Genomic DNA, 22,500 nt, shown 5'->3' with positions numbered 1-22,500 from the left:
TTCTTCAAATACACATATGATTATTAAGCTGACATTAGAGAGTTTTGTTTGAGATTCTCTGTAGATTCAAAGGTGATTTGAAGCATCGTTTCATTTTCTTCCACAGCTAATGGGCGCAAGAAGCTTTCAGTGGCTAACATCAGCTGTTTTGTTACAGTACAGCTTCTCCTAATTTCGGTTTGTTTTTGTTTACCTCCAGCCATATTTGCCAAAAGAAATGTCACCTTCAGGTAACGCAAACGTTGTTATTTATTGTGAATTCCAGAGCACTCTTCCTACGGCCCTTGTATGCAGTTAACGTTTTATGGAGGTATCTGCAATTATCTTATTTACAGAACAGAGATATCCAAGGACAGATAATCGAGGGACATTAATTACAGCTGTCAACAACATCTCTGTTGCTCCGAGATGGGATTAAATTTCTAATAAAGAAAGGGCAGGTTAGGTGACTGTCTGCTAAATCTGTCATTTTAGCTAAAATATAATCTATATGTTTACATCGGCATCATCGCATACAACTCCGCATGATGCAAAGTGCCTTTCTGAAATTCTGCTATTCAAGCCTTTCATGGGGTTTGTCTTCCACGAATCTCATCTCACTTCCAGCTTCCCTTCTGATGATGCGTGCACAGCAGCAAATATTTTTCTAGAGGCTGCTATGGACATGCGCACAATATGAGTGAGCAACAACTCTTGAGCCTGTATACCACCACCTTCACCCTGAAAAGGACGTTTGTTATACAAGTTTTTGTGAGCACCTGCACATTGGTTATTTTCTATAGACATCACAGTGTCTTCCTATGAAGAGTTAAACTGAAGACAGCTTATTCCTGTACTTATACTTTTCTCTTGAATGATAACGTGTCAAGCGGATTCATGGAATTAACATGAAAGTTACACAATCCCTTCACTGATTTCATTCAGTTCTTAAAATAAATGACAAAGGATCGATGTTTGTGTTTTATTCATACACGAGCCTGTTCGCGCACGCTATGCGCGCTGGAACCCTGGGCTGCTGTCTCCCCTATCCTCCCGAACCCCTACATACCCTGACCCCACCCGGGGCGGACAAACAGGTTTGCAGGAGGAGGGTGGTTGTCCCCCCTACCCTCCCGTTCCCCAACCTAGCCCGCCTTTACCCGGGACAGACAAACCGGTTTTCAGGGAGTGGGTGTCTGTGTCATGTCTCCCCTATACTGTCATACGGGGAGGACAAACAAGATCAGATTCTGTCGGATTTTATTATTATAGATATATACTTATTCGAGTGGTCTAGCTCAATATACAATATGCTAAACTTACAGTTTTTTATATTTTTTTATTTGGCTATGGATTATTCATCCCCATTAAAAAAAGAAGTTAAAAGAATATAAAAGAATCGAGACAAGTGCATTACCTTTCCAATAAAACTCAGAATGTCTCGTAATCACATGTTTTGTCTCATGATTTTTCTAACACAAGGTTCGTTTGAGTATTTCCGTTACTTGTATCAAAATATTGGTCATTAATTAAGAATAAACCGCTACCAAAAAATTGAAGATAATGACATCATTATTCCATTAAATTGTAAAATTATATTTCATTTAGTCTTAAGTGTACTCATTATTAATTGAGACTGATAAAAAAAACCTTTAAAGCCAAAATGTCTGCTGGATCAAATATTGCTTTCAGAAAAGTATTAGACCCAAGAATTTTACAGCATCAATAAGTTGGCCTTTCCTTCCATGTAAATTCGGCATATCAAGTGAATTAAATCAAATATTTATATTGAAATATCCCCCCAAAAATTAATGTAAAATCGTGATGAATTTCCTTTGGCTAATAGATGAATCAAACTCAAGAAGGAACATTTTGGGTTTCTGGCGTGCGACGGCATTAATGCTGAGTGTGTCTGGACTCGCAGTCTTTCTCCAGATTTATACAGAGGCTTCTACTTTAACCTTAGGTTAACCATTAGTCACTTTCTCCATCATTTCTGACTGTAACTTTGCTCTCTCTCTCTTCTCTCTCTCTCTCTCTCTTACTGAGACACAGCTAGCTTTACACTCCACTGAAAAATATTTACTCTCACTTCAGTCATTCAGGTTATCTATCCCCTTAAATCATATTCCATTCAGGTTTAGGATATCATTGTATCGTCAATGCTAAAACCTCCTTCATGATTGCGTCGAGTTTTAGTTATCCTTCCTCTGCTTCTCTCGTAGACTCTAATATATATATATATAGAGAGATAGAGTATAGAGAGAGATATATATATACGAGAGATATATATGTATATATAGAGTATATCAGAGTAGATATATATATATATATATATATATAATAATATATACACACATATACATATGCTTCAGTCTAAAAAGCAGTGAAAACGACTAGTTGGCTGTGACGGGTGAAGGTGGGTCTATTCAAGCTCTAGTAAATGTATCTGAATTCGACAGATATAAGTACGCATGAGCAGAGATAGACTCATATATGTTACAGGGAATATGTGAAATCAGGGATTTCACGAAATCCCTAAGGAATTTGTGAGATGACCAATTCCCTCAGGAACATCTGATCCCCGAGGGCTATTACTAAACACGGCGAAACAGTGATTCATCTACACTGTGTCGCCTTGCTTAGTGCTAGCCCCTGGGGGATCAAATGCACTTGGGGACATTTGATCCCCCACGGGTTGGTGCTAAACACGGTAAAATACATTTAACCCCCCACGGTTTAGTACTAAACACAGCGTGATACAATTAACCCCCCCGGGTTAGTATTAAACACAGTGATATGCATTTAACACCCCAGGGGTTAGTACTAAACACGGCGAAATGCATTTAACCACCCAGGGGCTAGTACTAAACACCGCAAAACAGCTGGATGAATCACTGTTTCGCTGTGTTTATTACTAGACCTCGGGGATCAAATGGTTCCTGGATTTCACATATTCCCTGTAACATATATGCCTTTCTTCGTGACCAGGTAATTATCGTTACTTCTCTCTGATCCCCCGCAATCGAGATCGATGCTCGGCCGGGCATCAGAATCACTACATATCTTTGTTAAATTGGTTCTAGGCTTAATACTGATAGGCTTTTCTAAAATGTGGAGAAATCGAGAAGGTAAGAGGGCATTGTGGTTAATAAAAAAATGAAATACCTATATGTTAAAAGTTACCTGTAGATTCCGATATTCTCTTCATCTATCTATCTATCTATCTGTTTATATATATATATGTATATATATATATATATATATATATATATATATACATACATACATACATATACACACATATATATAAGTGTTTCTATCTCCCTAATTTCTTTTCATCTCAATTCCCTCATTTCAATTTTTCAAAATTTAATCTCTCTTCCCAAGATTTCTCTTTTATACTATCTTTTTTGCACAATAATTTTTTCACTTCAGGGTTTTTTTTATTTGGTTGGGTCTTTGTGAATGCCCGTCTCCTTAATCTGATTTTGCCTCGTAAAAATCGACGCCGCCATCTTTTTTCTTGTTATACTTTTCCTGTGAAATGGCCTTTCACAGTCTGATCATTATATAATCGCTTTTTAAAAAGAAAATGTGCTCCCGTCTGGAAGTTTTACAACTGACTCTTTTCGCTATAGTATTAGAGTTTCTCTATCCCTTCCTAACCTCCACGGCCCCCCCCCCCCCCCAACCACCACACACCTGCCTGCCTGCCTGCCTGCCTGCCTATTACCTCTATCTAAAATACTGACATAAAACTTCATATAGCAAAACCAATTTTAAAGTCGTAGAAGAGGTTTACTGGTTAGTTCTAAACTGGGATTTGAAAACCCCAAACTAAGTAAATTTTCTTATTTCAGCAACCCACTGGTTCGTGTCATATCCGTGTTATGCAACAAAAAAGGAAAGATTTGTACCTTAAATTAAATTTCACTTACATGTTTAAAGGTCAAGAAAGAAAGCTTTTCACATTGTTTCATCACATCATCCTCAGCCTTTCCCCACACACAAGGCAAACAGTCCATTGTGCCGGCAGTCCCTTCTGTTTCTTTCATTCCTTCTTTTTCTTTCACACTTCCATTCCCTCTGGGAGATTTAGTTCAACATTCCTTTCATGAGTTCAGACTTTTGCCTTGATCAGCACTTTTCTATTCCGAATATTTGCGGGTTGTGTACTCTCAGATAACTGCATGAAACACTATTTGCAATCTTTTACTTACATAGATCCATCTTACAAAATGTAAGTTATCCTACTTGGCCATCTTACGTAAGCTCTACTGCAAGAGGAAACCCATTAGCGCTTTAGCGCCTTCACGCATTGAAATTATGTGTGCTAGTTAGTAGCTTTGCTGGTCATCAGCTTTAACATCGTGATGAGATACTACATTGCCACAATGGGAAACTGTGGAATAGTCGCCCCGTAGGATAAATGTCGTTAAATGTCTGAAGTGTAATGCATCATTCTTTGATTATTTCTTTGTTTCACTGCTGTTTCGTACCTAAATGTTAATTTCTTGGTTGACTTTTAGTTTTCTAAAAAAGAAAACTATTGAGATGGCTTTGTCTGTCCGTCCCCTACTGTGTAAAAATTATTTATTCATTTTGATTAATAAAAAGGATTATTATCCTTTACACCTTTCAACCTTCTTACTGACTGTCAATTTCCGTTTTACCGCTGAATGACCTCACAGGTGCCAACGCTTGGCCTTTGGCCTAAATTCTATATTCCAATTCCACTTCAAGGGAGCCGTGTGACCTCATGGCATCTAAGCCCCATAGGGGTTAGTGCTGTCAGTGCACCTCACGTGCTGCACTGTAGGCATTACGTAAGGTTCTTAGCAGCGTCCCTTCAGCCCCTAGCTGCAACTTCTCTCATTTCTTTTACTGTACCTCCGTTCATTGCTTGTATTTTTAGAGTAACAAACTCATTGCCTGTGTTCACAGAGTAACAAGCTCATTGCCCGTGTTCATAGAGTAACAAACTCATTGCCTGTGTTTATCGAGTAACATACAAACTCAATGTTGGCGGATAGCATTCATAAATACACTATGAGTAATCTAATAGTATCAAAACTAACCAACATACCTGGCACACTGAACTTGACTACACCCCACTCAAAGTACACAGGTATTCCAGTTATTCAATGCATAAAATATCCATGACTTAAAATTTCTATACTTTCAACTAAACAAAAAAATGCTTTCGTGCTGTCTGTTAACAGGAGCTGAAAGTTCCTAGCTAAGAGTTACTGACGAATTTCATAAAGCTAATTTCCATCTGCTAACAGCATAAATCCAAACATTACTCTGGACATAATCTCTGTCCGGGGAAAATTTTGCATAGTTCTGTTGATTTTCAAGAGATTAGCTATTGGGCAAGCAAGCCCTATTATCGTAAATAAGGAAATACCAAGTTCGAATCCTCTGAAAATTCTATTAAGTCTCGCCAACTTTACGCTTAAAAATTTAAATTCGGGCAAAACCTTTATGAATATTGGCTAAAACTTATCTGACTTAACCTAACCACAAACTTAATCCATTTTCAGGAAGCTAAAATTCTAAAGTATATAAAACATACTCGAGACGCCAGATCTGTACATAAATTCAATTTGTTTTAATGGAGAATATTGCCGTTTGATGGCATAAACATTCTTAATTTCCTCAAACCTCAGGGAGCTTCTGCAAACTTAACTGAGCGGGAGGTAGCCAAGCACATTTAAACACCTAATACCTAACTGAACTTACAAGAAAACTAAGCAGTTTGATTAGTTGGTTTGTTGTTGAAAACCACCTAAGAGCCTATTATGCAGAACGTGGGACCTCCCTCACCCCTCCAGGGGTGTCACCCCTAAATGGGTGGAGGATAAGGTGACGTTGTCCAAGAAAAGTATATACAAATTTAAAAAAGTAAGTTTATCACAAAAATTAATAAAGCAAATTTATGACAAATTAAAAATTAAATTTATTACAAAAATTAAAAAAAGCAAATTTATGACAAATTAAAAAAGTAAATTTATTACAAAAATTAAAAAAGCAAATTTATGACAAATCACAAAAAAAATTTGATGACAATGGCTTAAAACTAAACTTGGCGGAAAAAAATACCTCCAACATACCTGTTGCTAAGGAGAGTAGCTTTATCATGCGTGAAGCTTTACCGTTAGAACAGGGACTCAAAGCCAAAGACGTACCAAAAAACATCCTGGAAAAGACAAGAGCTGTGCTTAACTTACTCTAAATCTTGTAAACTTTGGGCGTTTACTCACATCTAATTATGGGTAAACACCCACACAGATAGTTATTTTGCTTGTTGTCATTACACCCGCTTCTCTATACTGATGTAACCAATACATCGTTCTGCTTCATTATCTGTACCCTTGTCACATTTTTTCTCCATTCTTTATTATCACATCTACTTGTCCTTATTACATATATACCAATATTCTGAGCCTTTCTACATCAAACAAAGCTATCTTATTTTTATTACTTTCCCTTCAAACATGTAATGATCCGGTAGACCCGAACACACTCGTACTCTCCCTGCTCCATCTAACATACTCTTGTTCACAAGCTGTACTAGTATCTTATACCCGAAAAATTATTTCGGGAAGGCAATCGAAAAGAAAAAGCAATACTAACATTCACTCTGAATTCATTCTCGCCTTGAAATTTCCTTATCATGGATCTTAGATTTAGTAAGTGTTAGTCTTTGGGTAAATAAATGAAATGGAAGAGTTGATTACAATCATAAGAACTATATAAAATAACCCTGACAGTAATGTAATGGGGATGTCTTATACTTTAAATACAGACTTAAAGAGCTCCGTAATCAAAGATCAAAGGAAAGTGATTGAAGTATAATACATTTTATCTTTGCTTTATACCATTACATTTTCTACTTCAAAAACATGGCTTCATTTATTGTTTTGGAGACCAAAATTATTTTAGGTCGTTATATTATTCAAGATGGTTTGTTACTATTAACTATTAACTGGTCACGTAACTTTCTTTTCAGGTATGGTTTAAAATTCCATGTTCAAGTTTTCGAATTCTATCATTTTTAAGGTACGTAAAGATTTTTTATAACAGGTGTAAGTCAAGTTGTGCTCTAAATTTACCTCCAAAACTACTACGATAGTGTATTCCTCAAATTTTGTTAGTTTGCATTTATATTAGGTGCATAATATGTGTCACTTGTGTTTTTTTGCCGAATAGGCTATGCCTGTGCTGTAACTTTAATTACACGACATGCACGACGTACAGAGTTATGAGTTGTCTGTATGAATGACGAAGAATGGTTAAATCTCCTCTCTGTTTGGAGGTGTTATTCTGGGCGACACTCAAGACAGCATTTTGGTATGCATCCATATCTCGATCAAAGTGAAATTCATTTCCTATTGCACAAATTTCTAAGAGTCAATAGAGAGTTCGAGAATGAATGAATAACTGCATAACATAACGCCCTCCATTAAAAGTATGTAGGTAAACAATACAATCTGAATGAATGAATAACTGCATAACATAACGCCCTCCAATAAAAGTATGTAGGTAAACAATACAATCTAAGTTACAGAAACATGCAATCTGCCAAACCTTCATGATTACCTAATGCATAGGTAATGCATAAATTCCTGTAGGCCAAATATCTCAGCAAAAAACCATTTGAAGATAAGTCTCTCAAAATGGACATTCATTCGCAGAAAAATTATGAGCTTCGTAGCGTGCTAACTTCAAAACAATAATCATTGTTGATGGCGAGTGTCAATGAAAGGTGGCCGGTACTAAAGTCACAGGGAAAAAAAAAAAAAAAAAAAGTCATAATTTTGGTTAGGAAAAAAATCCACGGGAAAAAAGTCACGTTAATTCATGGTGGCCGGTAATAAAGTCAGAGGGAAAAAAATCACAATGTTTCTTGGGGAGGCCATTAACTTTGTGATATTTACAGTCTTTTGTTTGTTTTTACGGTAAACCCCAACGGGCTTGTACTAAACACGCCTCAAAGGTGGATACCTACCGGGTTAAAAGCCTTGGGGGCCACTATCTAGGAAAGATTAAGGTGACTTTTTTTTCCTGTGACTTTTTAACCTGGATTCCAATGAAACAGGTACTATCAGAAAACCTGTCCCAGAATTACGTGTTATGCGTACTTTGGGAAATTCGTCTCCAAGAAAATAGTTTTTCCAACTTCACTTGCTTTCGTTTGGTAAAATCATTACCCTAATATTTCAAAATCATGAGGAATATAATACTGAAGCATATACTATTTAGGATTGCAAATATCAGAAATGTGAATGATGCATCAAGTCCAGCTGGAATAGGAATTTCATCGTTTATGAGCGCTGCCAGAGCTAGTGGCTCGTCCTTTTTACTTAATTTATGGCTTACACTAGAAACCCTACAGTTAAGGGAATTTCAGCGGCAGAGATATAATAACACCATAGAAAGATGATCTCACATGTGACAATTTTTTTTATTTGACATGCAAACAACTCGGCACATATTGCAATTTTTTCAAAATGGGACTTAGATTTACAGAATTTTACGACTCCAGGATAAAACATGGACAGGTAAACCAGCTGTACACGAGCCACATACTAGAAACTCAGAGATCTCCCTATTTCGGCCTCTCTCTCGCTCTCTCCACTAAGGAGTGAACCTTGAAACTTCTAGCACAAAGGATATTACAATCTGAATCTCACGAATTGCGTGCTCATAACAATTTCTTTCCAAAATATCAGTTCAACGTTTTGTTTCTGGGAAAGAGGAGATTAATAATAATAATAATAATAATAATAATAATAATAATAATAATAATAATAATAATAATAATAATAATAATAATAATTAAAAGCCACCGTGGCTTTTAATTCTCGATATTATAGCCTCGTTACAGGGTCGTCTTGTTTCAATAATAATAATAATAATAATAATAATAATAAAAAGAAAACTCAGGGTCCACCATGAAGCTCTCATCGTTAAATCCCCCCAAAGTTTCTAACTGGACTGATCTACTTTGAGTAACCATATTTCAACTCATTAAAAACTCTGGATCTTTCCTAGATAGTGCTCCCCAAGGGTTTTAACCCGAATGTATCCACCTTTGCGGCGTGTTTATTACAAGCTCGTTGGGGATTTCCGTATAAACATACACAAAAGACTGTAAATATCAAAAAGATAATGACCCCCAAGAAATATTAGTCCTAGATAACGACTCCCGAAAACCCTTGGAAGTCACTACCATATATCATACTGGTGATCGAAAGGGAATGAGATGAATGTGATTTAAATTTTGGCATGACAATTACCATTTAGAATGAGGGATTGATCATTTCGGTCATGAGGGCTTCAGATGTTTTCATTTTCAACTTAGTCAGTAGAGCATATAGATGGACAAAAATTATTCATTTTATTGTGACTAAGTGATCCTTTCAAACTGAAGTATTAGTCATACTATACAGCGTGGAGCGACGGATCGACCAGCTGATGAGTTACCAGGATATGACGTGGTAGACAGAATACGATCTAGAACCGTGGGAGGTTTCTTTCAGAGCAGAATTTCACATGTGAGCAGAGATGCAATCATAGAGATGCCGACTTTGATGGACGGTTCCTCTCAGCTTGGAAAATAAGTCAAATACCATCGTGACCGCTGATTTTCATTTCTGTGGCACGAAAAAAGAATACAATGAGGATCGTTTTTCGTTTGATAGTCCTAAAGATTTGACGCTTTCTCGTGGTTCTGTCTGTCGGTCTCTCTCTGGCTCCCTTTGACGGGAGGAAATGGATTTACAAGTACCACTGTCTTCTTCAGAGCAAAAAACTGTTAATTTTGTGAATCATATAACTATGGATAATATTTAAGAAACACAGGTACGCTCGAAGGATAAACTCTCCTTTGCCTCAAAGAATTATTCATAAAACACTTTCCACTGACCATATCACCTGATAGAATTTTATAAACAGATGTGGCAAACACACGTGCTATTGGTTTGTTACGGTAAATATATTTCTGTACTGACATCATACCTTTATATTAAATTCAGTTTAGCTTTAAGGATTTTCTATATTTGCATTTCATTACAGGCTGTAAAAATCAGCTATATTTATAGAAAACTCTGAAATGTAATTAATATCTAACAGTCTAAAGCAAAATTGGACACTAAGTAAATACTAACTTCCAAAACGGAATATCAAACTATCACTGGTAAAGCAAACTAAAAATACTTCAAGAGACTTGGGCAGATGAACCTTTACTTTTTTCTTATTTAATGAGTCTTCCAAGAAGGCAAATACTTATGCCAAATTAAGCAATTAATTTGAATGAAGTTTTCCTGGTTTCAGATAGATAATTAGATAAATAACTGGTCATTACTAGTGGCATAAACATATTCTGTCCCATATCCAACCTAATATTATGAAGTAAAAAAAAAAAAAAAAACGAATGGTCGGAATCTAAACATAATTTGTTGAGTAATGTGTGCACTCTAACTGTGCATGAGAGAAAAGCGAAAGAGTTCCTGACGAGGCAATTTTTCACTAAATCTTCGTGTGTGCAAGGAAATGATTCAAGACCTCAAAGGTTATGATACTAACCAGACTTTCAGTGCTCTAAGAGAGGGTTTTCCAAACTACGGTTCCCGACCCATTAGTGGGTCGCAAAATAAGTAAAATGGGTCACAACAAACAGAAAAAATCCACACACAAAAAATGAAGCAGGTGAGACCAAACCTCATCGTTCTCAATACTCGTTTATTCATATAGAAAACAAAGATAGAGGCTAAACACTACACCAAATACGCTTGTTGCATTATTTTTTCTTGTGTTCCAAACTGGAATCAACTACTTATGAAAACAAGCCCATCCTCCTCATTAAATGAAAAATTCAAAAATATTGCTCACTGTGCCCTTTTTGCACAATGTATCTTTTCATTTTCTGTATTCTTCCTAAAAATAGAAATATGCCACTAACTGAATACGTTCTATCTATGACTATGTAATTATAACGTGTCACTCATACATAATTCGTGCATTGTGTCTGATTTGGTACACTTAGGCATACTGTGACACAACACGCAATGCAGTTCTTGCTGGGAGCCACAGGAAGAAAAGTTTGAGAAACATTGTTCTAAGAGATGATGGCGCACGTGAGCTCGTCTGGTGTGTTTGTGACAGACATACAGTAACTTCTTGCAAAGACACCGAAAAGAGAGAAGAACTGAAAGATGATATGATAAAGTTTGCTGCCGGACCGTTGGTTCGTTCATCTGACACCAGGTCGTATATAAACTGTTATTTTCCCTATCTGTTAATAATGCTTCTTCTACAGTAGTTTGGAAACGGTAGGGAAGTTGATGCATATACGCAGTCAAGGTCACTGTCTCCTTAGGTATGAGTGAGTAGATCATGAGGTTTTAAAAGATGATAATTTTCTATTACTGAGAGACTGGTAGCCATACGACAAATATTCCCTGTATGCATTACGTAGAAACAAAACTATTTATACGTTCACATAATACAGTAACATTTAGCAGTTTGCTGAGCAATTATGAAACGCCCCACAAACAAACAAAACATATTTTAAATTCTGCAAACATTAGCTTTCTTACACAGACGGTTCACAGAAAATACGTATAAAACCCAAATAATTATTAGGAAGTATTAACATTTTCGAAACTTGCGCATTAAACTGATAGAAGTATAATGCATCCGTAGGTAATATGCTCGGTTCTTGTTAAATAACTTGAACTTGTTTTAATGATTTAGAAACTATAAAAAAAAAAAACAAGTAAGAAATGCGCCGAAGTTTCTTTGGCGCAATCGAGTTTTCTGTACAGCGTATATTCAAGGCCACCGAAAATAGATCTATCTTTAGGTGGTCTCGGTATAATGCCGTATGAGCCGCGGACCACGAAACTTTAACCACCTTCCGGTGTTGGCCTGTCCTATAGCGTTGCCAGAAGCACGATTATGGCTAACTTTAACATTGAATAAAATAAAAAACTACTGAGGACACAGGGCATGTCAAGCCCTCACCAACTGCTACATAGGTTGCACCACTACCACTCTATGCAGGCAATTGCAAGCCCACCGCAACTAAAGGGCAATATTTCAACATTACATAGATAACCACGACTGTAAACCGTCACTTGAATTATTAAAAAACACAGAAATTGTGCATAGAGAAGCCCGATTCTGCAGATTGCAAAAACCAGAAGCTGTGAGTATAAATCAACGACGGCCTGTGTTAAACATGGAAACGAACATGGATTTCATTCTGCCTCCTTCGAGGAAACCACAAGACATCTGAGAATCTGAAGGGAGAAACAAGTAACAGAGTGATCTTTAGCAATCTCACCCGCAGTGTGATAGAATCAAGATTCGACTCCTGGGCAAAAACACGTGGATACAATCAAGTGATAGAGAACGAAAAAGGGTGTGAGAAAGAAGAGTGGTAGGAGTGGGAGAAGTTGAGAAGAAAATTGAAAATCTCTCTTTTACAGAACTGACCTACAAAAAGCTTGCGATAGAGCTGATTGAAAGTATTGAGCGTGTATAATGTAAAAGGTAATCTAGCCAGAGTTATTTTTTTCGCATAATAAGCAAAAAACTTATTATACGATAAATAACTGCATGGTAATAAGAGAAATTCTCGCGCAAGGGAGTGTCATGTCCCATCGTTGTTTAATTATTTAATTTTTCGTGTGTGTGCGTGTTAAGCAAAGCCATCCCTATTATAAAAAACACATTAGATCTTTTAAAAATTTAATGCCTCCTCCATGGCGGAAATTAAACGTAATACCCGTTTAGTGACGTAGTGATAGAAATACTAACAAAAATATAAATACATAAATAGTTGAGAATTATTAAAAATAGTAAGGTATTTTATGTTTCTTGAAAGAAACACTGCCACGTTTCTTGGAAGCATTAGCATCCTCATCGTCCACAGAGTTCTTTTCAGAAACTTCACTCTGACAAGAGTAAAAGACCTCTCATACTGTGTATAGAGCATCACTGAACCTCGAGAGAGTATGCATTAAAAATAGGTACTATGGAATTTCATTTTAATCTGACACTGTTTATGGTTCTTTAAACAAAATGTGAGAAGGAAGGATCAAATAGTTTTATGGAAAATGACGAGGTGTTACAGAGAGGCAAAAATAATCTGACATTTTAAGTAAAAAAAAATGGGAAGTCTCAGTTCTATAATCATCTCATATTGAAGAGAATAACAGATAAAATTCAGAGAAACTACATTTTAACAGCTGATTGCTTATGAAGCGGTTTAGTACTGTAAATAATGTGACGATCACATGATGGGAATTTCCTTTAGTGCTTCGGAAGTGAATTATTCGATGTCTTATATACGCATATTGAGACAGATTGATTTTATGTAATGGATCTTTGTTTTGTGCTCCTTGCAGAATATCAGGTTAGGTCAGAGTTCATAGTCTTCGAAAACACATCTTCGTGAATGTGCGCAGGCGATTGCTTTCAGTAGGTGAACTCTGCTCCTTGGTATATGCTGGCGAAAGTACACTCTTTTATTCAGTGCATGGTATATCTTGGCGACGGTAATCTTAGAGAAATATATTAAAAAAGTAATCACTTTAAAGAGTCCATAAATCTGTGGTACCTTCCCGTTAATAATGCCATTCTCCCCAGCAGAATGCTATTAATGAGAGAGAACAACGTTACTCTTACGGTAAGAATGAAGCCAGGCAATGCACGATATTTAGTTAATTCATTACTATATATATATATATATATATATATATATATATATATATATATATATATATATATATATATATATATATATATATATAAACAATATTACAATAAGACGTGACAAATTCAATTTTCAAACAACTTATCAGCTGTCTTAATTCTGCTCTCGCCCAAAAACACGTCTTAAGATTTTTTGTTTTGAATATTGTTCACTTTCAGAGGAGCACCAGCACGAGATAGAATTGGCAGTTACAGCTGTAAGTCAAGAGAATCCACTTCCCTTTGCATCTTATGGAATAACGGCTCCATCTTAAAGCTTATCCTCTTATGTTTTCTCTCCTAAGTATCATAAGCCAATTCCATACATTTAAGGCGAAATCAAAGAAGAATTTCATAAAGAATTAAATATTTCCGTTTATTATTAGTTATTCTTTCCGACGCAGTATTAGTAATATTTTATCCTAACTGTATGCTTAGGTAAATACGGAAAACATAACCGAATTTTTTCATTTTCATGATTACTTTTAACACTGGAATTATGATAATTATATTCATTCCATGTAGTAAAAAAAATAGTAGATTATATTTGTAAGCACCAGTCATCTTCGAGTGCGACTTATGTTCTCTCCGAGTAATATTCTTCTGTGCTTATCCTCTTCCCCTCCATCAGGTGTAGATAAATGCGTGAATTCCTCTAATTCTGGTTGATCTTCATTAACTCTTAATTAATCGCTTCATCAAAGCTCACAGGACCCTCCGATAAAGTCTCCATTCACTCAAAGGACTCCATTAATTATGGTTGTACTTCTCCTAAAGGAACTTACTCATTTCTACATTCCACCTCACATATCAATCCGGAGTTTATCTAAATACAAAGCGAATTTTAAAAATGATGAATCAAAGGGTTTTAGCAAAAGCAGAACATAGCATTTCGTTATTTATTGTCTGCTAATCGTATCAGCACGGTTCTTTTTCGTTATTCGAATTCAATTTTTGCATGAAAGACTGTTCAAGATTATTTATGACGATTGGTAAATTTGATATATTAAAGTAGCATCCGATCAACCACGGTCATCAATATCGGTAATAGATTTCTAATTGGTAAAAACTATACTAAAACTAGCTGCAAATTTCCCGTAGAATTCAGTCATATAATTCATATCTACTGCGAATCGTCTTCTACCTAACACTAGGCAGATGTTTGTAAAATCTAGTAAAATTAATTACTTCATATAGAGAGGAGAATTAATAATCAAGCACTATATCTTAAAAAGAAGATGAGCTTTAAAGAACTTAAAATTAAACGTTTTCCTCTAAGAACTTGGAGAGATGACTGTTACCACACTTGGCCAGAAATTCAGAGTAAATATCCTCTGCATGACACCACTAACACTGACATCCGACCAAGGATGTGTGTCACGGGCAAGAGGACAGAACAGTTGCCAGTGAATAGCCAAAAAAACAAAAAACGTATACGCTAGTGGCAAATCCTTATGGGGTAGAGTGCGGTTAGCTTTTTTCAACATACTGTTTTGCTTTTTGTGGCATGCTGTTTTGTCTTTAGGGCTTACTATTTTATTTTAAAGAAGAGCTTTGGTAGTGTCCCGAGTATTCTGGTTGTTACCAAAGAGCTTCTTCCTTGAGATCTGCAAGGCCTCCTTTGTTAGTGCTCTAATTTTAGAGAATATGTACATGAAAACAGAGGAATTATTCTTGGCATTCAGTTTGATGACATGTTAATTTCACAAATTTTGGTCTCCTGGATCTTTCCTAGATAGTGACCCCCAAGGGTTTTCGGGGGTCCTTATCTAGGACTAATATTTTTTCGGGGTCATTATCATTATGATATTTACAGTCTTTTGTTTAAGTTTTTCCGGCAATCCCCAACGGGCTTGTGCTAAACACGCCGCAAAGGTGGATACATACCGGGTTTAAACCCGTGGGTGGGTCAATATCTAGGAAAGATCCAGTCTGTTTAATAAATTTCTGTCAGTAGCCCTCAGATGGTAATGCTCACAGAAGCGAATACATAACGTATTCAGATTAACTTGAAGCCACAATAATAACAGTGAATGGGCACAAAACATGATGTACGCACCTTACTAAAATGAAGGAAGACAACTAAATTAAAAGGATGAAACTGAGTGATCACGACACACGATAACTCTTAGCTACTTAATTTAACTGACAATCGTCTTTACATTTCCCAGTATGTCGCATGGTTAGGTTAGTATAATACATGTGTGTGAGTGTGTGTGAATTTTTGTCACATACACTTTGACATTTTTAATATTCATAAATATTATGCCTAAAAATCGTTTAATACGTCGAGGTGTATGTGAAAAAAAAAAATCCTAATTGGCCACGTGTTGCGAACCTACCAGTCCGCTATCATAGTGGAGCTAGGTTGATATCGACTCTGAGTACAAAACCTGAATTAGACAGGGAAATGTACAGCAGAGTTGATATCAACCCATAGGAATGGAACATAGAATTTACGCAAGAGGCCAAGCGCTGGGACCTATGAGGTCATTCAGCGCTGAAAGGGAAATGGAGAGTAGAAAGGTTTGAAAGGTGTAACAGGAGGAAAACCTCGCAGTCGCACAATCAATCAACTGTTAGGAGCGGGTGGATAGCAAGATGGAAGAAGAGAGAATATGAATGGAGGTAGAGTAAAAGGGCTGAGAAGGGTTGTAGTTAAGGCCCAAAGGGGCGCTGCAAAGAACCTTGAGTAGTGCCTACAGTGCACCGCGTGATGTGCATTGACGGCGCTACCCCCGTACATATGCCTCCCTTGATGGCTTGATGGTCACAAATCACAGCAGTTCTAATCCCACCGGTTATGTCCGAGGTATTGTGATGTCTTAATAAATAAATATATATATATATATATATATATATATATATATATATATATATATATATATATACATATATATATATATACATATATATGTATGTATATATATATATATATATATATATATATATATGTATATATATATATATATATATATATATATATATATATATATATGCTGTAACATAACCTAACGTTGTGGGTATTCGTTTGATTTACTGTACGAATATTGGGATGTTGCACGATATACGTAATAAGTTTATTACATACGAGAGCTTCATTTGTTAGTCATGAATCGTAACTTTATCCTTTGCCGCAATATCCATAGTGTTCTTCATGTGATTAAAATTCATATTAGCGGCGTTATGGGCACTGGCGATATCGTGATACAATTCGTTTATTAAGAACCATAATATTCTATAAAAATCAGGTGATGCCTATAATTGATCGCCTGACATCAACGTGAACGACGTAAACATGTTAATTATTCAGCCTTTTTTTTTTTTTGACGTTTAAGCTGGGAAACCTTCGGCCATTCAGCACTTAAGAGAGTGAAAAGAGGGAGTAGGAGCTGTCAGACAGCAAAATGAAGCGATTTAGAATTTAATGAAAATGACGCATAAGGATCTAATGTAGATGCTGGACTGAGAGAAAATACCACAGTTGAAAAACGCAGTAGTAGTTACTTTTGTTTAAACTGTCATTCTCATTCACTATCGAAACTACAGTTGTACATTCTGCATTCTCCTCGCTTACATTCATGTATGATCCTTTCAACCTGCTCTGTGAAAGATTAATCACACCCTATTTTTTCGGCAACTTTACAAAAACATTTAAATTCGAACCTGATAATGTTCCTGCCACTATTGTTTATCAGTGAAATAGTCGTTTTCTTTTTTTGAGAAATGACACAAAATTTGAGAATTATTCTATTACGTCATTTTTTGCCAATGAATTATCATTTGGCTTTCATACACCCTTACCAGTTTCAGTTGTTCGAAATTTAATGTTTGTCATAACTATGCCACGATCTGAAACAGATATAGCATCATTTTCACGTGGATTAATATTAAGTTGCAACGTTTTCTCATATAGTCTGGCAAGACGTGAAGTATAGCTTTCCAGATGTAGGTGTATTCCTTTGACGCAATTGCATCGGGACTTCTTTCAGATCAATAAGCTTCGTAAAATTAATAAACTTCTCAGAAATCGACTTAAAATCCTTTGTGCTCGCGTCCCTTGGATTTGTCACAGAGCTGGTTTCTACCCCATTAATTTCATTATCAGTGTTATGTCTTAAATAATAACACAGATTACCAGAGAACTGATTCTCTTCCTGTTTCTTACCAGTGACGAAGGGTGCATAAATAATGAATAAAAGTAGCGTCAATGGACCTCCTAAGTTAAAACTCCACTTTCTGATATGTTTCTTGGGTAATAACAGTCGGCCGTTTACTAATGGAACTTCTGGTACAAGCTGAAAATATTTCACAAAACTTTCTTTTTCTGAAGCAGTTTGTCAACATTTTGCATATTAAGTTTCCTGTAACATTATGTCTAATCTATGATAATAGCCACTAATATGAGTTTCATCGTTTATTTTTTTTTTAAATAATTCAAAATAATTCCGTAATAATTAGTACTATGATGGATACATAAAAGAGATGGGACTATAAACATGATAAAAACATGAATTATTGAAGAAAAAACAATGCACGAAACTGCTCTGCCATTTTTCTCCTCCTTGCAATGTCTGTCCTTGTCTTCCTATCCTCTTTTTCTTCTCAGGTTATCTTCCAGCTTCCATTTTAGGTATACTTTCCTTACCGCTATTAGCAAGATTGTTTTTACAACCATCAGCAGCAGTGGTACATTCAGCAGTGGCATCCAATTTTCCTCCGCTCACCCTTGGTTGTCACGGATGGATACCAATTCTTTGCCTTTGTCTTTCTGGGTGCACTTCAGCCACGACCTTCCCAACCGTTAAATAGTCCTGGTTAAGGATTAGATCCAGAAAATTACCCTCAATGTTATTGCGAGGTCGAGCTAATGTTAGTGGTTTCTTCCTCAATGCCGTTATTTACTTCAGCTGTAATATCTGTTTCCTCTAGCTGTTTTCTGTTTACCCGATCTTGATTTCCAGTAACATCATGGTATTCGTTCTCTCTCCATTTCCACGTTCCGGTGGCCGCTCTTCTTCTTTGGACTGCAGTAACGGGAAACTGGCAGTAGTAAAGGGGTTATTCTGCCTCCCTTCTCGTCAATTTGCTGTCATATGGATGGTACTTCTACATTCGTAACATTTAATCTGGCCATTGTAAAATGATAAAATATTGTGACACTGGATGTTCACTGATGACGGGGTACTTTTCTCAAGTTCAGTTCTTGCTGTCTTAACCCATTTAGAGGGCCTTTTGCTTTATAACCTTATTTCCACACAACTGTTGAAGCCCGATAATGTCATTTTGATCAACTTTCTAAATATAAAAAATCAAAGCACACTGCATTCTGCTCTGGGTTAAATACAAACAGCAACCCTATATAGATGATTTATCATTGGTCTAAATAACCCCATAGTTACGCTATTGGTGACACTGCAGTGACGCCACACTGGGGAGATTCGCCTGAAAGCACGGGCAAGATCAGACCGTAATTATGGGTGCTCTACTAATAACGAGTTTTTCTTATTGATAACTGTATTACAATAATCCTTATATATTCTTATAAAATATGCACTGTTTACAAACTATTTACAAATTCGTCCGTAGAGGTGTTCATTTTACGGCATTTTGCTAAGACATCTTTGGAAAATCAAGATTTACACTTAATAATATTTTTGCTACCATTTACATCTAAATTATCATCTCTAATTGCCCAAACTGCGTTAACACATTCAATAACGAGTAAGAACATAATGTTTCCTGGTTTCTTAGTTCTGAAATGAAAGTCTATTATTAAAAATTTAATTGGTTGGTCACATTTAACAACTATTTTTTCCAAAAGATCCTTAAACCAACTCCACACTGGCTTGATGAATGGACGACAACACACAACATGCAAGTGGCTCACTACTTATCCACATTTATCACATAATTTCTCAGGTTTAATATTTAACATCTTTAGCCTTTCTTTTGTAGCCAAAGTTTCATATAAGAAGCGATACATGAGTCCTTTTTTTTTACAAGGATCAATAAATTTAAGGTTTAGGTCTGACCAAACATGAAAACCTAATTTAGTCATTATTCCCAGAAGTAGTTTTATGCAAATCCTCTCAAATGCTTTACTCCAGTCTAAACTGATAACTGCAACTTTCTTATTATGTTCGTTAACATGATAAATGACATCTCTTATAAACGCATTACTGTGGATTAATGATCTTCCCTTCACAAAGCAGAATTGACCTTTAGACATAATACTAGATAAAAAAAGAGCCTTTCATACGACTAGCCAGTATTTTACAGATGCAATTATAATCAATGTTTAGTAAAGAAATTGGTTTCCAATTTTTAGCTCATTACATTATTATTTTTCGGAACAGGCTTTATTACTTCTTTGCGTTGCTGTTTTCCAAGTTTGTTTTCAATCAATACAAATTTTACTATGGTGTAAACTCATTATCTATGATCAGCCACGCCTTCAAATAAAACTAACGCTAAGCCATCTTCTCCAGGAGTCTTACCTTTATTCATTGCTTTAAAAGTCTCCCATATTTCTCCCTCAAATACCTCCTTATTTAACTTTTCATTTTCTGCATCACCAATATCTTTATCAACATATTGCAAGAAGTAATCTTGGAAACTAGGATCCCCATTAGCCTCAGAGAAGAGGGCTTTGTAATATGATTTAACATGATGAATAATGGCCTGTGTATTATCAAGTACTCTATTCTCCGTATTGAAAACTCGCTTGATTTTCTTTACTGCTCTTACTTTTTCCTTACTCAATAAATGACGAGGGTTTTGTTCACCCTTTAATCTATCATCAGCTCTCATTTGAATTTTTATTCCCTCACATGTCTCCTTTTATTGCTTTTGTTCTGTATTGATCTCTTTGATACGAGCTACGGTTACAACGTCACATAAGTTTTTGCCGCCCGTGCATTTCAAGTTCTTTGCAAAAAGGTGAGGGTCCCGTTTTGATGTGTACCTACAATGCTTTAATCTTAATTTTGACAAATTTGTCCCACCAGATCAGGATGTTATCGAAAACACTAATTTGAGACTTAAAATAATCCCATGGTTCTTTAAAATTCTCTATAAAATCATCCCTCTCTAACAACCTGCAACTGAGCATCCAATACCCCTAACCAGTCTTTACTTTATTAATTACAATTATCTTTGTCATTACTTTATTGTTGTCAGCCATCTACAACGGTACATCCTTACATAACTGTATATCTTTTTACAAATTTGTAACATAAATTCGATCAAGTCTCGATGTATAATTATTTCTGAAATAGGTGTGCAAAGGCATAATAATTAGTGGAGAACTAAGCATCTTTCTGTGACAGGCTGCTTCAGTAAACTACATCAAGCCCTTGAGACGTTCGCCTCTTTGCCAGTACTTACATCCCTTGCTGACACAACACAACTGAGATTTCCTACCATGATGAGGTTTGATATATTATTTCTCAGGTAATATAAGACATCATTATGAAACAAATTCTCTCTTTCCCTTTTCCTGGTACTCCATGACGGGGCTTAACTATTTACCAAAGTTAACACTTCTCCTAACTATTTAACTCTTACACAAAATGCATGTCCTTCTTAATCTTTTTCTGTTAATAATATTTCCATATCTGAGCTTTTGTTAAACGAATAGCGCGTCTCCCCCTTGAAACAATCAGGTTCATATGTTATGATATTACAGCAATCTTCTGGGTACCTAATCCTAGATTTATCTCTAACATTAAGTTCTCGCAGAAATTTAAAAAATCTAACTTATATTCCATTGCCAGCATTTTAGCCTGCTCTGTTTATTTACAACCTTCAACCCACAAAGAATCTCTGATTATGAAAGGCGTATCATTATGGTCCGCAAAACACTGTCTTCGGTTCATCGGCGCATTCAACCCGGCGGCAGTACCCCTCGGACGGTCATTATCCTTGAGACAGGTAGCTGTACATCATTTTTGTCGTCCTTGATGGCGTGTTGCATTCATTTTCAGAGTTGTTGTCTATCATTCCCCAGTGGAATTGCTGCGGTTTCCATAATCTTGACATTTTCCTTCTTGTGTCATTTCGGTTTCTACGTTTTCATTTATTTCTATGATGATATCACTCATCTCTGCCTTTCTATCTCCTTCACGTTCATCACATTTTAGTTGCAGGGTACTTTGGATTTCACCGGCTTCTTCGTTAGTATTTACCGTGGTAGTTTTTTCACTCTCTTCTGGTGACCCAGTCGACAAGGTACCCTCGGCACCTATTTTGTACCTGTTGGTTTCTTTTGCTACTTTCTGCGACCTGTCGACGCGATATCCTGCAACCTTTCGTTTTCGTTGCCGCTAATTTCTTCATCTATTTTCTCTGCTTCTGCTCCATTTCTGTTTCTTCAGCTACTGCTTTCCTTCCTTGATTAAAGGTATTTATCAGATCATCATCATCATCTATCTCGGGAGAGCAATCACGTACAGGCACAAAGGTATGCTCTACACTTTCATTTGTTATTTTCACTTTTATGCATCATTCACACCAAAGGACATCACATTTCCTTCGTTATCATCAACAGATTTCAGGAACACATTGCCATTTCCGAATTTAATAATGATCTTGTCTCTTAAGTGTTGTAGTAATGTTTTCCAATTCAACATGCAGACTATCAAACAGCAGCTTACCAGCATAATTCTGTGTAGGTTTATTTTCATTTAGAAACACTAAAACCACCGAGTTTACGCTCCTTAATGTAGAATGGAAAGGCAAGACCAGTTT

At 36.1% G+C, this 22,500-nt stretch overlaps 2 protein-coding genes across 3 annotated transcripts in view; one reads left to right on the top strand and one right to left on the bottom strand.

The window, feature by feature from the left end:
* The window catches only part of Gycalpha99B (guanylate cyclase 1 soluble subunit alpha 2), a 1,063,824-nt gene that overhangs the window by 715,243 nt on the left and 326,081 nt on the right, over positions 1-22,500 (bottom strand). The window contains exon 7 of the mRNA XM_067098553.1: positions 6,099-6,184. The gene's annotated coding sequence lies outside the window, so the exon portion shown is untranslated. The remainder of the gene's footprint in view (positions 1-6,098; positions 6,185-22,500) is intronic.
* Positions 1-22,500, top strand: part of Gycbeta100B (guanylate cyclase soluble subunit beta-1-like) — a 527,150-nt gene that overhangs the window by 257,247 nt on the left and 247,403 nt on the right. The gene's annotated exons all lie outside the window — the stretch shown is intronic.

The sequence above is a fragment of the Macrobrachium rosenbergii genome, chromosome 55 (genome assembly GCF_040412425.1).
Source record: "Macrobrachium rosenbergii isolate ZJJX-2024 chromosome 55, ASM4041242v1, whole genome shotgun sequence".
In the NCBI taxonomy this organism is placed as follows: domain Eukaryota; kingdom Metazoa; phylum Arthropoda; class Malacostraca; order Decapoda; family Palaemonidae; genus Macrobrachium; species Macrobrachium rosenbergii.
Note: the sequence above shows the minus strand (reverse complement) of the source record. Positions and strands in the feature narration are given on the sequence as shown.